The sequence below is a fragment of the Triticum aestivum genome, chromosome 6A (assembly GCF_018294505.1).
Source record: "Triticum aestivum cultivar Chinese Spring chromosome 6A, IWGSC CS RefSeq v2.1, whole genome shotgun sequence".
NCBI lineage: Eukaryota > Viridiplantae > Streptophyta > Magnoliopsida > Poales > Poaceae > Triticum > Triticum aestivum.
In genome coordinates this window covers 572,157,226-572,172,467 of record NC_057809.1, presented here as the reverse complement: position 1 = coordinate 572,172,467, position 15,242 = coordinate 572,157,226, and the positions used below count along the sequence as shown (strand labels likewise).

The 15,242-nt window shown below is 46.2% G+C and overlaps 1 pseudogene; it reads right to left on the bottom strand.

The window, feature by feature from the left end:
• Positions 1-5,504: 5,504 nt before the first annotated feature.
• Positions 5,505-6,886, bottom strand: LOC123129717 (putrescine hydroxycinnamoyltransferase 1-like; annotated as a pseudogene).
• Between the last annotated feature and the right edge of the window lie 8,356 nt (positions 6,887-15,242).

Here is a 15,242-nt window from a genome sequence, read left to right as displayed (position 1 = left end):
CCACCTCCAAGAGTAAACATATACCAGTTGTGGCCTTCATCTCATCAGCACCAGAGATCCAATTCGCGTCACTATACCCTTCAAGTACCGACGGGTATCCGATATAGTGAAGTCCATAGTTCATAGTACCCTTCAGATAGCGCATAACTCTTTCAACAGCATGCCAATGTACATCACCCGGTTTGGAAACAAACCGGCTTAGTTTGCTCACATCAAACTCGATGTCAGGCCTCGTTGCGCTAGCTAGGTACATCAGTGAACCAATGATTTGAGAGTATCTCAATTGATCTATAGTCGTGCCTTTGGACTTTCGAATCAACATGCTAGGATCATATGGTGTTTGAGATGGTGCGCAGTCTGAATATCCAAAACGACTCAACACCTTCTCAACATAGTGGGATTGCAGAAGTGTAATCTCACCCTCATTATCTCTCAGTAGCTTGATGTTCAAGATAACATCAGCCACACCAAGGTCTTTCATCTCAAAGTTCTGAGACAGAAACGACTTGACCTCCTCAATGACTTTGAGGTTGGTTCCGAATATCAGTATGTCATCAACATACAAGCACAGTATAACTCCTTCGCCCCCGCCATGGCGATAGTATACACATTTGTCAGCCTCATTAACAATGAAACCAACAGATGTCAGAGTTGTATTAAACTTATCATGCCATTGCTTAGGTGATTGCTTCAGGCCATATAAAGATTTCAGCAACCTACACACCTTTATTTCTTGACCATCTATCACAAAGCCATCTGGTTGTTGCATGTAGATTTCCTCGTTTAGCTCTCCATTTAGAAAAGTCGTCTTAACATCCATCTGGTGGACGAGAAGACCATGCGAGGCCGCCAACGAGAGTAATACGCGAATGGTGGTCAGTCTAGCCACAAGTGAATAAGTGTCGAAAAATCTTCCTCTTTCTTTCTGGTCATAGCCCTTGGTCACAAGCCTAGCCTTGTATTTTTCAATCGTACCATCGGGCCTAAGCTTCTTTTTGAACACCCACTTACATCCAAATGGTTTGCAACCATAGGGACGCTCAGTGATCTCCCATGTCCCGTTAGCCATGATGGAATCCATCTTGCTACGGACCGCATCCTTCCAGTAGTCAGCTTCTGGAGAGGCATACACTTCTGAAATAGAAGTGGGAGTATCATCCACGAGGTACACAAAGAAATCATCACCAAAGGTCTTTGCAGTCCTTTGTCTCTTGCCCCTACCAAGGGTTTCCTCGTCATCCTCCTCAGGATTTTCATCATGTGTTTGTTCATAATAATCCATAGGAATGGCAGGCTCAGAAGTCTCCTCAGATCCCTGTCTAGAAGTGCTTTGCATATCTCTCATAGAAAAGACATTCTCAAAGAATGTAGCATCCCTAGACTCCATAATTGTACCAACCTTCTGGTCGGGTACCTCAGATTTCGCTACTAGAAATCTATAGCCAACGATGTTCTTAGCGTAGCCCAAATTAACGCAGTCCACAGTCTTGAGTCCAAGCTTACACTTTTTGGGGATCGGCACATTGACTTTTGCCAAAAAGCCCCAAGTACGCAAGTAGTGTTGTCCTTCTCTTCACCCATTTCTCATAGGGAGTGATCTCATTATCCTTTGTTGGAACTTTATTCAGGACATGACATGCCGTCAATATAGCCTCTCCCCACCATGCCTTGGATAAACCCGATGTATCTAACATGGCGTTAAACAAATCAGTTAGAGTATGGTTTTTCCGCTCGGCAGCCCCATTTGACTGAGATGAATAGAGAGGCGTCCTCTCATGAATAATTCCGTGTTCCGCATAGACATAATCAAACTCATTAGAGAAGTAGTCTCCACCATGATCTGACCGAACTCGTTTTTTTTTCAAGTTGATTCTCAACTTCCGCCTTATAGATTTTAAAGTAGTGTAGAGCCTCATCTTTAGTGTTTAAAAGGTGTACACACCAATATCTAGTAGAATCATCTATCAGTGTCATGAAGTATCTTTTTTCACCTTTAGTCAATACACCATTCATATCACAAAGATCAGAATGTATGAGTTCTAACGGCGCCAAATGTCTCTCCTCCGCAGCCTTATGGGGCTTGCGAGGTTGCTTTGCTTGCACACACGAATGGCACTTAGAACCTTTGGCTAAAGTGAAACTTGGGATTAAATTCAATTTTGCTAACCGCATCATACTACCAAAACCAATGTGACAAAGACGTGAATGCCAAACTTCTGTTTCATTAACACTCGAATGAATATTGTTCATGACTTTATTACAAAAATCAGTGAGGGAAAAGAGGAACAGACCTCCGCATTCATAACCTTTTCCAACAAACAGTCCATATTTCGTAACAACTACTTTATTAGACTCGAATACCAATTTAAACCCTTATCTACATAGAAGGGAACCACTAACGAGATTTTTCTTGATAGCGGGGACATGCTGCACGTTCTTCAGTTGCACGATCCTTCCTGAAGTAAAGTTCAGATCGACCGGCCAACACCATGAACAGAAGCACTCACGCTGTTCCCCATCAGTACGGACCCGTTCACTGTGGCCTGATAAGAAGAAAACAATGAAATGTCGGCACACACATGAATATTTATACCTGTGTCAATCCACCAATCGGTAGACTGACAAACTGAAAATACAGTAAACAAATTATCGTACCCAGACGACCCACTCTCATCGTTGCTCACAATCATGTTAACAGTCTTGGAGTCCTGTCCTGGCTTCTTAAACTTGTTTGGGCACTTGGCAGCCCAATGTTCATCTGAACCAGAAGTGGAACAACCATCCTTCTTCTTATCTTTCTTGAAGGTCTTCTTGCCCTTCTTCTTAAACTCGGTATTCTGTTGGACACCAGTCTTCCCCTTGGGCTTGTGGGGTGGAAGTTCTTCTACACCACATTGGCGACAGAGGTCCCTTTGGTCCCTTTTCCGTGCGAGTCCTTTGCCCTCGAATTCTGCTCCACACTCAGATGGCCAATAACATCCTCAACTGAGAATTCACGCCTCTGATGTTTTAGAGTAGTGGCAAAGTTCCTCCAGGAATTGGGTAACTTAGCGATAATGGAACCCGCGACAAATTTGCCCGGCAACACACACTTGAGAAGCTCAAGCTCCTTAGCAATGCACTGTATCTCATGAGCCTGTTCTAATACAAAACGGTTTTTGACCATTTTGTAATCGTGGAACTGCTCCATAATATACATCTCACTTCCAGCATCTGTTGCGCCAAATTTAGATTCGAGCGCCTCCCACAAGTCCTTGGCAACTCACATATGTAAGTATGCATCAACCAGCTTATCTCCGATCACGCTCAGAACGCATCCAACAAAGACGACGGTGGCCTCCCTGAACGTCTTCTCATGTTCAGGAGCGATCATTCCCGTGGGAGTAACACCGGCGACCCAGAATACGTTCATGGCCGTGAGCCATAAGACGGTTTTAGTTTGCCAACGCTTAAAGTACGTCCCCGTAAATGGGGCTGGTTTCAGTGCAACAGCAAAACCATGGATCGAAAATTGCCTACACATATTAGGTTTTTGGATTGTTGAGAAATTAAGCAATTGTTCAATTAATTTAATCCAATAATAAATCATGAACATGACATAGGCAGTGCTAATGACATACTGAATTTTGATGATGTACGCACGTACTAGGCAGATAGTAGAAACATCTATGCAAACCACTAGTACTGCACACATGAAAGTAAACATGAGCGGTGTAAATGTGTTATACCCTCCAATAGGCCAGTCGGCCGTAGCAACATCGGAGGCGTCGGCCTCGTCTGTGATCCTCTTGTCCGCAGCAGCCTTCTCGGCAGCCACATGATCGGAGTCAGTGCTCATGGTGAAGACGAAGGTGACGCAGAAGTAGTTGACGTAGATGTAGTTGAACCAAGGCAAGCAGTCACGTAGGAGACGCTCCCAAAAACCTAATCGCCTCTCTCCCGTACAGGATCTGGAGAAGCGGGGTTTCGGAGGCCTGCTCTCCCATCAGCCGTGTACGCGGTAGACGTTTTATTGTGGCGTAGCGTGGCGGGCGGCGGAGGAGGAGCGCGCGTGTGGAACACCCCTCCTTCCTTTACGCCAACTCATACTAGTGGGAGAAGAGCTCACCTTATAAGTTGGTGCACATCTCTCTCAACTAGCCATGTGGGACTAAACTTCTCACCACTCAATTGACAGCATGGGCCCTTAGGGATTTTCTAAAATTGTTAAATGGGCATGTAGCCCAACTAATATTCAGCAGAAAAGTTACACATGCACATCAACCATTAGATAGTTGGCCGGGACAATTTCTGAAGTTGCACATCCACTGCTTGACAGTTGACCGAGGTAGCAAATAGTAAAAACTGCACTTCCATGTAGAGGAGAAAAGTTGCACATGATATTGGGTAGTTTGAGGCGAGGTGTCATCATTGGAAACTACACATCCATGGATAGAGAAAAAGTTGCACATCGGCTATTAGGTTGTTGCACATCAACAACTAGCCAGTTGCACAAAACTGGTGGTGACGCTTGGTGTCGCGTAGCCTCGGGCTGGAGATGGCTGGCAGGGTGTTCGGGTGGCGAAGAGAAGTACGTCGTTGCATACACATTGATATTTAGTTGACTTGTAATGTTGTCTAGTTGCACATATATTGATGTTTAGTTGGCAGGAAGATTAGTTGCATATACATTGATGTTTAGTTGGCTTGTAATGTAGTCTAGTTACACACACATTGATGTTTAGTTGGCAAGAAGACTAGTTGCACACACATGTGCTCAATTGACTTGTAATTTAGTCTAATTGCACAAACATTAATGTTTAGTTGACAGGACACTAGTTGCACACACATCTGCACAATTGACGCAGCAATGAAGTTTAGTTTGCACACACATTGATATTTAGTTGGCATGACTAGTTACACACATATATGCTCAGTTGACGCGATAATGTAGTCTAGTTGCACACACATTGATGTTTAGTTGACAGGACTATTGGCACACACATATGCTCAGTTGGCGTGACAATTTGGTCTAGTTGCATACGCATTGATGTTTAGTTGACAGGACTATTGACACACACATATACTCAGTTGGCGCGACAATGTATAGTTGCACACATATTGATGTTTAGTTGGCAGAAAGACTAGTTCATCAAAACATCCCCATGAGGGATCTATTTTTAAAGAGCACGTCGCGAGGGTTTCAATGATGAAAACGAATCTGAATTTCGACATGTGGTTTAGAAAATATGTCTTTTATAATTTTGAAACCAAAAAATAATGCGCAAGAGGCGGATATGAATATACAAGCATCCAACACATAAAAAGATACCACATAAGATAGAGACTAGAAATGCAACATACAGACATCCATCACGTGAAAAGATACCACGTAGCATAAAGACTAGACATATTACTTTTCTAGACCAGACAGGCGCTTACTTTTTTTATCCGCCGCTCGCGAACGTTAACGAGCCTCTGGCCGCCAGCTAGACACGCTCTTATTTTATTCGCCCTTATTTTATTCAGAATGCTTCGAGAACCGAGGAAGGCTCGGACACGAGGACTCGCACGCCCCCGTCCTCGCCGTTGTCGGCGAGGTAGACGAGCCCTGCTCGCTGCTGCACGGCGCGCTGCATTGCTAGCGGCTTCCCCCACCCGAAATCCGCGTCGTACACCGGCATGCCCAGCCAGCTGTTAATCCTCAGCTCCGTCGCCGGCATGCTGCGCGCCGCAGGCATAGTTGGCGTTGTCTCCAGGTAGTCGATCGTGGAGCGCACCAGCTCGTCGTCCAGCCCGCGGACGGCGTCCCTGATCCGTCCGGCGACGGGGGCCAGCGGCGCCTGGTCCTCCAAGCCGTCCGCGACGACGTCCCGCACCTTACAGGCGGTGCCCACCATGATTATCCCGTTGCCGAAGTAGCGTGCCGGGAGCGGCGGCCTCAGGCAGTCAGGCTGCGCCGGAAGTTAGCCGGGAAGGTGAGCCGCGTCTCGGCGTCCGTCGGCAGCCGCCGAGCGGCGCACATGCAGCGCCACACGTGGGCGCTGAGGGCGCAGAACGTGCTCGCGCCACCGCAGGCACGCTTCAGAGCGGCGACGTGGTCTTTGGAAAGAACAAAAATCTCGTTGACGGCAGCTCCAGACGGTTCCGGCAGGGGTATGTTTGGGTCGTTTTTGAGGGGCAAGAACACGGAGAGAGCGTCGGGGTTGATGACGCGTGGCGGGGAGCGTGCGCGGAGGAGGGTGCGGTCGTGCCATGGCAGCTCCAGCGCCGCCGCGGCTGCTCCAGCACCGTCGCTGGCCCCGTCTCTGGAGAAGGCGGACCACGTCTGGATGAAGTGGACCGCGCTTAGGGCGTCGATGGCGACGTGGTGCAGCGCCGTGCCTAGGGCCACCCCACCACACTTGAAGAAGGTCACCTGGACGGCGAGCATGACGTCGTCGATGTCCCCGGGGACGAAGAGCCTCCTCAGCTCCGGCGACGGCTGGCGGGCGCTGAAGTCGTCGGCGGCGAGTTCCGAGCGAGCGACCACGAAGCGCGCACCTTGTCCAGTGCAGTCGATCTCTGGCCGGCCATCACCATCAACGCCCAGACGGCCCGCGAGGGGGTAGAAGGGGACCAGGGCCTTGGCCATCGCGGCCTTCAGCCTGGCCACGTCGAAGAAGCCGTCGCCGGAGGCGGAGTGGTAGAAGTAGACGTTCGGTGTGTGGCCCCTGTTGACCATCATGAGGTCGAGCGGGGAGAGCCAGAGTCCGCGCCTGGGCATCTCCTCGCTGGGCGTCACCATGCAGCACTCCACCACCTTCACCTCCTCCAGCATGCAGGAGTCCTCCATCACCTTCACCTCTTCTACGCTCAGCCTCGTGCAAATGGGAAGTACTGGGAGTATACGTGTAATCTTGTTGCGCTCGCGATTCTTGTCCTTTTATGGACGAGGCTGCACAGTTACAGCTCACTCAATTAAGAATGTGCCGGAAAACAACTTGCCTAAAACCTAAAAAGTACACGCGCTGAACGAGCGGCCGAACGAGAGCAGCTCGATTTCGTTCCGATCGATTGCGCAGGGTGTCCAGGTGTTCATTGGTCGAGTGGTGGAGCCACGCCGCTCGGACCTGCGCGTGGACCGGTCGCCTGGTCCGATTGCGCCGCACCGCGCCGCGCGAGATAAACCTCCCGTCGGACCCACACGTCATAGAGGATTAGGCAGTTTCCAGTGTATTAGCCGTCGTGTTTAGTGGGCGGCGGTTTCGAATTTCGTGCCATAACTCCGTCCACCCCCACCTCCGGCGGCCCATTCCTCCTCTTTTCCCTTGCTTTCGCCGTTGGTTGGTGCTGCAGAGGCGGTTCCAAATCCGCCGGGTTGTGGTCGATGGCGGGGCGCGCCGCAAGGGTCGTCGTTCGCGGCGGCACAGGTACTGCTCCTACGCGCGCTCACCGTTCTTCGTCCCTACTTGTTTCTCCACTCGCCCGCCCTCCTTTTTCTAGTGAGGTCGCACGTTTTCCGGTGAGGTCGCGGTCGTTGTCAGGGAGGTCGAGGTAGAGGTCGAACTCGAGGTCGCGGTCGGGGTCAGGGAGGTCGAACTCATTTTCCGGCGAGGTTGAGGTCACCCCCGCGGACTACTCCGTTTGGGAAACCGCCGGATTGGCAGGGGTGGGCTAGGGTTGTGCTTATCCCGTCGTTTTTCCGTTGCAGTAGGGGGAGAGCTCGTGCATATACGTACGGGATGAGTGGTTCTGGGAGGAGGAGTGGTTCACGGCGATAGAGCCTCGTATGTGGATTGTAGCCTCGCGGTGGATCTGGTGTTTTTTATGTGTGTTTTCCCCGTGGTGTGCAACTAGGTTGCCCCTTGCGTGCAAATTAGGAGCAGTAGTAGACAATTTTTGAGATAATATAGCCAATCCGCCAGCCTTGTGGTGGATCTCCTGGTTCATGTGTTTCCCCCTGTTGTGTGCAACTCGGGACCATTACCTGTGCAAATTAGTATCTATGCTTACCAATTTCTCAATATTCTCTATCCAAACTGCCAACCTTTGTGACAGATCTGGTGGTTCGTGTGTTTTCTCCTTGCTGTGTGCAACTAGGAACCCGTGTTTGTGCAATTTAGCACCAATGCTTGCTAGTTTTGCAATATAGTCTACCCAATCTGCCAGCCTTGTGATGGATGTGGTGGTTCACGTGTTTTTCTCCTCATGTGTGCAAATAGGGACCATCACTTGTGCAAATTAGTATCAATGGTTGCCAATTTTCCAATATAGTCTAGTGATTTTTCTGCCAGCCTTTGTGCTGGATCTGGTCGTTCGTGTGTTTTTCCACTACTGTGTGCAACTAGGACCTCTTGATTGTGCAAATTAGTACCAATGCTTGCCAATTTTTCAATATAGTCTACCCAATCTGCCAGTTTTTGTTGTGGATGTGGTTGTGCAGGAAATATGCCCTAGAGGCAATAATAAAGTTATTATTTATTTCCTTATATCATGATAAATGTTTATTATTCATGCTAGAATTGTATTAACCGGAAACATAATACATGTGTGAATACATAGACAAAGAGAGTGTCACTAGTATGCCTCTACTTGACTAGCTCGTTAATCAAAGATGGTTATGTTTCCTAACCATGGACAAAGAGTTGTTATTTGATTAACGGGATCACATCATTAGGTGAATGATCTGATTGACATGACCCATTCCATTAGCTTAGCAGCCGATCGTTTAGTATGTTGCTATTGCTTTCTTCATGACTTATACATGTTCCTATGACTATGAGATTATGCAACTCCCGTTTGCCGGAGGAACACTTTGTGTGCTACCAAACGTCACAACGTAACTGGGTGATTATAAAGGAGCTCTACAGGTGTCTCTGATGGTGTTCGTGGAGTTGGCATAGATCAAGAATAGGATTTGTCACTCCGATTGTCGGAGAGGTATCTCTGGGCCCTCTCGGTAATGCACATCACTATAAGCCTTGCAAGCATTGCAACTAATGAGTTAGTTGTGAGATGATGTATTACGGAACGAGTAAAGAGACTTGCCGGTAACGAGATTGAACTAGGTATTGAGATACCGACGATCGAATCTCGGGCAAGTAACATACCGATGACAAAGGGAACAACGTATGTTGTTATGCGGTCTGACCGATAAAGATCTTCGTAGAATATGTAGGAGCCAATATGAGCATCCAGGTTCCGCTATTGGTTATTGACCGGAGACGTGTCTCGGTCATGTCTACATTGTTCTCGAACCCGTAGGGTCCGCACGCTTAAGGTTTCGATGATAGATATATTATGAGTTTATGAGTTTTGATGTACTGAAGTTAGTTCGGAGTCCCGGATGTGATCACGGACATAACGAGGAGTCTCGAAATGGTCGAGACATAAAGATTGATATATTGGACGGCTATATTCGGACACCGGAAGTGTTCCGGAGAAGTTTCGGATAAAACCGGAGCACCGGGGGGTTACCGGAACCCCCCGGGGGGTTAATGGGCCTCATGGGCCTAAAGTGGAGAAGAGGAGGGGCTGCTAGGGCAGGCCGCGCGCCCCCTCTCCCCCTAGTCCGAATTGGACAAGGAGGGAGGGGCGGCGCCCCCCCTTTTTCCTTCTCTCCTTCCCCCTCTCCTACTTGGACAAGGAAAGGGAGGGGAGTCCTACTCCCGATAGGAGTAGGACTCCTCCTGCGCCTCCTACTAGGGCCGGCCGCACCCCCCCCTTGGATCCTTTATATACGGAGGCAAGGGGCACCCCTAGACACATAAGTTGATCCACGTGATCATATTCTTAGCCGTGTGCGGTGCCCCCTTCCACCATAGTCCTCGATAATATTGTAGCGGTACTTAGGCGAAGCCCTGCGATGGTAGTACATCAAGATCGTCACCACGCCGTCGTGCTGACGGAACTCTTCCCCGACACTTTGCTAGATCAGAGTCCGGGGATCATCGAGCTGAACGTGTGCTAGAACTCGGAGGTGCCGTAGTTTCGGTGCTTGATCGGTCGGGCCGTGAAGACGTACGACTACATCAACCAAGTTAACGCTTCCGTTGTCGATATACAAGGGTACGTAGATCACACTCTCCCCTTCTCGTTTCTGTGCATCACCATGATCTTCCGTGTGCGTAGGAATTTTTTTGAAATTACTACGTTCCCCAACAGTGGCATCCGAGCCTAGGTTTTATATGTTGATGTTATATGCACGAGTAGAGCACAAGTGAGTTGTGGGCGATATAAGTCATACTGCTTACCAGCATGTCATACTTTGGTCGGCGGTATTGTTGGACGAAGCGGCCCGGACCGACATTACGCGTACGCTTACGCGAGACCGGTTCTCCCGACATGCTTTGCACATAGGTGGCTTGCGGGTGACAGTTTCTCCAACTTTAGTTGAACCGAGTGTGGCTACGCCCGGTCCTTGCGAAGGTTAAAACAGCACCAACTTGACAAACTATCGTTGTGGTTTTGATGCGTAGGTAAGATTGGTTCTTGCTTAAGCCCGTAGCAGCCACGTAAAACTTGCAACAACAAAATAGAGGACGTCTAACTTGTTTTTGCAGGGCATGTTGTGATGTGATATGGTTAAGACATGATGCTTAATTTTATTGTATGAGATGATCATGTTTTGTAACCGAGTTATCGGCAACTGGCAGGAGCCATATGGTTGTCGCTTTATTGTATGCAATGCAATCACGCTGTAATGCTTTATTTTATCACTAAGCGGTAGTGATAGTCGTGGAAGCATAAGATTGGCGTGACGACAACGACGCTACGATGGAGATCAAGGTGTCGCGCCGGTGACGATGGTGATCACGACGGTGCTTCGATGGAGATCACAAGCACAAGATGATGATGGCCATATCATATCACTTATATTGATTGCATGTGATGTTTATCTTTTATGCATCTTATCTTGCTTTGATTGACGGTAGCATTATAAGATGATCTCTCACTAATTATCAAGAAGTGTTCTCCCTGAGTATGCACCATTGCGAAAGTTCTTCGTGTTGAGACACCACGTGATGATCGGGTGTGATAGGCTCTACGTTCAAATACAACAGGTGCAAAATAGTTGCACACGCGGAATACTCAGGTTATACTTGACGAGCCAAGCATATACAGATATGGCCTCGGAACACGGAGACCGAAAGGTCGAGCGTAAATCATATAGTAGATATGATCAACATAGTGATGTTCACCAATGAAACTACTCCATCTCACGTGATGATCGGACATGGTTTAGTTGATTTGGATCACGTAATCACTTAGAGGATTAGAGGGATGTCTATCTAAGTGGGAGTTCTTTAAGTAAATTAATTGAACCTAAATTTATCATGAAACTTAGTACCTGATAGTATCTTGCTTGTTTATGCTTGATTGTAGATAGATGGCTCGTGCTGTTGTTCCGTTGAATTTTAATGTGTTCCTTGAGAAAGCAAAGTTGAAAGATGATGGTAGCAATTACACAGACTGGGTCCGTAACTTGAGGATTATCCTCATTGCTGCACAGAAGAATTACGTCCTGGAAGCACCGCTGGGTGCCAGGCCTGCTGCTGGAGCAACACCAGATGTTATGAACGTCTCGCAGAGCAAAGCTGATGACTACTTGATAATTCAGTGTGCCATGCTTTACGGCTTAGAATCGGGACTTCAACGACGTTTTGAACGTCATGGAGCATATGAGATGTTCCAGGAGTTGAAGTTAATATTTCAAGTAAATTCCCAGATTGAGAGATATGAAGTCTCCAATAAGTTCTATAGCTGCAAGATGGAGGAGAACAATTCTGTCAGTGAGCATATACTCAAAATGTCTGGGTATAATAATCACTTGATTCAATTGGGAGTTAATCTTCCAGATGATTGCGTCATCGACAGAATTCTCCAATCACTGCCACCAAGCTACAAGAGCTTCGTGATGAACTATAATATGCAAGGGATTAATAAGACTATTCCCGAGCTCTTCGCAATGCTGAAAGCTGCGGAGGTAGAAATCAAGAAGGAGCATCAAGTGTTGATGGTCAACAAGACCACTAGTTTCAAGAAAAAGGGAAAAGGGAAGAAGAAGGGGAACTTCAAAAAGAACAGCAAGCAAGTTCCTACTCAAGAGAAGAAACCCAAACCTGGACCTAAGCCTGAAACTGAGTGCTTCTACTGCAAGCAGACTGGTCACTGGAAGCGGAACTGCCCCAAGTATTTGGCGGATAAGAAGGATGGCAAGGTGAACAAAGGTATATGTGATATACATGTTATTGATGTGTACCTTACTAATGCTCGCAGTAGCACCTGGGTATTTGATACTGGTTCTGTTGCTAATATTTGTAACTCGAAACAGGGACTACGGGTTAAGCGAAGATTGGCTAAGGACGAGGTGACGATGCGCGTGGGAAACGGTTCCAAAGTCGATGTGATCGCAGTCGGCACGCTACCTCTACATCTACCTTCGGGATTAATATTAGACCTAAATAATTGTTATTTGGTGCCAGCGTTAAGCATGAACATTATATCTGGATCTTGTTTGATGCGAGACAGTTATTCATTTAAATCTGAGAATAATGGTTGTTCTATTTATATGAGTAATATCTTTTATGGTCATGCACCCTTAAAGAGTGGTCTATTTTTGATGAATCTCGATAGTAGTGACACACATATTCATAGTGTTGAAGCCAAAAGATGCAGAGTTAATAATGATAGTGCAACTTATTTGTGGCACTGCCGTTTAGGTCATATCGGTGTAAAGCGCATGAAGAAACTCCATACTGATGGACTTTTGGAACCACTTGATTATGAATCACTTGGTACTTGCGAACCGTGCCTCATGGGCAAGATGACTAAAACACCATTCTCCGGTACTATGGAGAGAGCAACAGATTTGTTGGAAATCATACATACAGATGTATGTGGTCCGATGAATATTGAGGCTCGTGGCGGATATCATTATTTTCTCACCTTCACAGATGACTTAAGAAGATATGGGTATATCTACTTAATGAAACACAAGTCTGAAATATTTGAAAAGTTCAAAGAATTTCAGAGTGAAGTAGAAAATCATCGTAACAAGAAAATAAAATTCCTACGATCTGATCGTGGAGGAGAATATTTGAGTTACGAGTTTGGTGTACATTTGAAAAATTGTGGAATAGTTTCGCAACTCACGCCACCCGGAACACCACAGCGTAATGGTGTGTCCGAACGTTGTAATCGTACTTTACTAGATATGGTGCGATCTATGATATCTCTTACTTATTTACCGCTATCATTTTGGGGATATGCTCTAGAGACGGCCGCATTCACGTTAAATAGGGCACCATCAAAATCCGTTGAGATGACGCCTTATGAACTATTTTTTGGCAAGAAACCAAAGTTGTCGTTTCTGAAAGTTTGGGGCTGCGATGCTTATGTGAAAAAGCTTCAACCTGATAAGCTCGAACCCAAATCGGAGAAATGTGTCTTCATAGGATATCCAAAGGAAACTATTGGATACACCTTCTATCACAGATCCGAAGGCAAAACTTTGGTTGCTAAGTTCGGAAACTTTCTAGAGAAGGAGTTTCTCTCGAAAGAAGTGAGTGGGAGGAAAGTAGAACTTGACGAGGTAACTGTACCTGCTCCCTTATTGGAAAGTAGTGCATCACAGAAAACTGTTTCTGTGACACCTACACCAGTTAGTGAGGAAGCTAATGATGATGATCATGAAACTTCAGAACAAGATACTACTGAACCTCATAGATCTACCAGAGTGAGATCCGCGCCAGAGTGGTACGGTAATCCTATTCTGGAAGTCATGCTACTAGATCATGATAAACCTACGAACTATGAAGAAGCGATGGTGAGCCCAGATGCCGCAAAATGGCTTGAAGCCATGAAATCTGAGATGGGATCCATGTATGAGAACAAAGTATGGACTTTGTTTGACTTGCCCGATGATCGGCAAGCAATTGAGAATAAATGGATCTTCAAGAAGAAGACTGACGCTGACGGTAATATTACTGTCTACAAAGCTCGACTTGTCGCAAAAGGTTTTCGGCAAGTTCAAGGGATTGACTACGATGAGACCTTCTCACTCGCAGTGATGCTTAAGTCTGTCTGAATCATGTTAGCAATTGCCGCATTTTATGATTATGAAATTTGGCAGATGGATGTCAAAACTGCATTCCTGAATGGATTTCTAGAAGAAGAGTTGTATATGATGCAACCAGAAGGTTTTGTCGATCCAAAGGGAGCTAACAAAGTGTGCAAGCTCCAGCAATCCATTTATGGACTGGTGCAAGCCTCTCGGAGTTGGAATAAATGCTTTGATAGTGTGATCAAAGCATTTGGTTTTATACAGACTTTTGGAGAAGCATGTATTTATAAGAAAGTGAGTGGGAGCACTACAACATTTCTGATAAGTATATGTGGATGACATATTGTTGATCGGAAATAATGTAGAATTATTCTGCAAAGCATAAAGGAGTGTTTGAAAGGAATTTTCCAAAGAAAGACCTTGGTGAAGCTGCTGACATATTGAACATCAAGATCTATAGAGGTAGATCAAGACGCTTGATAAGTTTTTTTCAATGAGTACATACCTTGACAAGATTTTGAAGTAGTTCAAAATAGAACAATCAAAGAAAGAGTTCTTGTCTGTGTTACAAGGTGTGAAATTGAGTAAGACTCAAAACCCGACCACGACAGAAGATAGAAAGAGAATGAAAGTCATTCCCTATGCCTTGGCCGTAGGTTCTATAAAATATGTCATGCTGTGTACCAGATCTATTGTATACCCTACACTATTTTTGGCAAGGGAGTACAATAGTAATCTAGGAGTAGATCACTTGACAGCGGTCAAAATTATCCTTAGTGGAATAAGGATATGTTTCTCGATTATGGAGGTGACAAAAAGGTTCGTCGTTAAGGGTTACGTCGATGCAAGTTTTGACACTGATCCAGATGACTCTAAGTCTCAATGTGGATACATATTGAAAGTGGGAGCAATTAGCTAGAGTAGCTTCGTGCAGAGCATTGTTGACATAGAAATTTGCAAAATACTTACGGATCTGAATGTGACAGACCCATTGACTAAACTTCTCTCACAAGCAAAATATGATCACACCTTAGTACTCTTTGGGTGTTAATCACATAGCGATGTGAACTAGATTATTGACTCTACTAAACCCTTTGGGTATTGGTCACATGTCGATGTGAACTATGGGTGTTAATCACATGGTGATGTGAAGTATTGGTATTAAATCACATGGCGATGTGAACTAGATTATTGACTCTAGTGCAAGTGGGAGACT